We start from the raw sequence: 2,232 nt of genomic DNA, 5'->3' as shown, positions 1-2,232 counted from the left end.
GCGCTGGCGTGGCGGAGCGGGGTTGGCTGGGCGCGGCGGCGGCGGACATGTCCGGCCATCGCGGACGCGTCCGGTGGCGACGGAGGACGATTTTAGGTTTCGTGTGCGAAATTTCGGGGGAGGTGCAAATATATAGGTAGAGGGAGCTAGGAGAGTCCAAATGAGGAGCGGTTTTCGTCCACACGATCGTGATCGAACGACCGAGAGCATGGAGGGGAGTTAGCTGGGTTTTGGGCCACTTTGGAAGGGGTGTTGAGCTGCACACAAAAGAGGTCTTTACGGTTCCCCGGTTAACCGTTGGAGTATCAAACGACCTCCAAATGGCACACAACTTGACAGGCGGTCTACCGGTGCTATACCAAGGCCGCTTGGCAAACCTCGGGCCATTCCGAGAAAGTTTAATACCCACTCACAATAGGAGACGAAAAGGGGGAACGCCGGAGGGCATAGGAGTGCCGGATTGCAAAACGGACAACGGGGAAAATGCTCGGATGCATGAGACGAACACGTATGCAAAATGAAATGCACATGATGACATGATATGAAATGCACATGATGACATGGCAAAATGCAGCACGCAAGCAAATGACATGGCAACGACGGCGAATAACTGGCAGACACCTGGCGCATCAGATCCGGGGCGTTACAACACTCCTCCACTAACAAGAGATCTCGTCCCGAGATCTTAGGACCGAGACGGAAGAGAAAAAGGAAGAGGTGAAACAAGAACTCAAGAGAAGAAGCAAAGAATCGAGAGCACTTGAAAAGAAGAGAGGAACGACGAGAATGACGAGAATCGAAAGCTCACGGAATCAGATAGACTATGAAACCACTCTGGTTAGAATGAGATAAGAAACGAATAAGACTGAAAGAATTTAGGCAGCACTCCGGCTGAAACATGGATGGAATAGAACACGAGCTAGCGAGGATGGAATGATACTTGATGAAGACATGACACAAAACCTCCGGAAAGAATTGAAAGAGTTGAATGAAAAGAACGGAGAAGAAAATGACAACTTGTGCCACGAATGAAATAGAAAGCAACCTTAGAAGAAAAGATTGAATGGAGTTGTTGATAAAATTCATCAACGAAAAGAATAAGCTTTATGTGGGCTTAAGGATAACATCTCAGAAATTATGAGGTGATAACCAGCCGCAAACGGAAATGATTGGATAACTTAGAAGAACGAAGAAATGCAAAACTCCACTTCAAAAGAATACGGAGAATTAATTGCACTTCGAGACGCGAGAAGAAATGATACTTGAACTCCACCGACAAGATCTTGATGAACTCTTGAAGAAAGAATTAAGTCATGAAGAACCACCATGAAGAACTCCGGTGACAAAAGGATGATAAGATAAAACTGAAGGATGAAAGAATAAGATGAGCCTTGCGATGATTTAGATGGAGGTTCCGACGAAATGGTCGAGGAAAATTTGAACTCCGGAAAAGAAAAGATGGGAAACACTTGGAACTAGAATTTATTCATTAAGAACAAACTCTGAAGGAAGGGATTACTCACTTGGATGAAATAAGAATAAGATTTATTGTATGCTTATCCTTCATCTAATTAAATTGATGACAAGCAATGGATTTTGCATATTACTTATTCTTCTTGAAAAAGAATTGAGAAGTAACATATCGCACACTTGAGAAGGTCTTCATGAACCACCGGTAGGATTCGAAAGAACGAATGGATTAAAATGATAATCAAGGAAAAAGAATCTTGAACGAACCACCGTAAGAATTCAAAAATGACTGATGAAAGAGAATGAATCACCGGGAAGAATTAGAAGAACCAACGAGCTAGAGGGGATTTAGATGCAAAAGAGCAAAGAGATCATGAGCTGATTAAAGAACACTTGAACGAAGCACCGGGATAATTGGATAACGGTAGATGAAATGATGGCCTCCGGTGAAAAGAAATAGAAATCAACTCCTGAAATACTCCGGATAGGTGAGAAAAAAAGGGACTTCCGATAGACGGAATAATTCAAGAGGGTAACAAGAAGCTAGAACCACGAATCTTCGAGAGAACAGACAAGATTTAGAGGTAAACTCTTCTTCGATCTTCAAATGACGACGAGAAACACCAACAAAATTGCTGAGATACTCCGGGAGAATGAAAAGCAGAGAGGTTGATCCAACAATGAAATGATTTGAAATCGATCTTGGAAAGGCATCTGACTGATGAAATCATACTTACGTCAGACTTGAAAAGAAATAGGAAT

This window comes from Triticum dicoccoides, chromosome 7B, assembly GCF_002162155.2.
Source record: "Triticum dicoccoides isolate Atlit2015 ecotype Zavitan chromosome 7B, WEW_v2.0, whole genome shotgun sequence".
NCBI classification, from domain to species: domain Eukaryota; kingdom Viridiplantae; phylum Streptophyta; class Magnoliopsida; order Poales; family Poaceae; genus Triticum; species Triticum dicoccoides.
Note: the sequence above shows the minus strand (reverse complement) of the source record.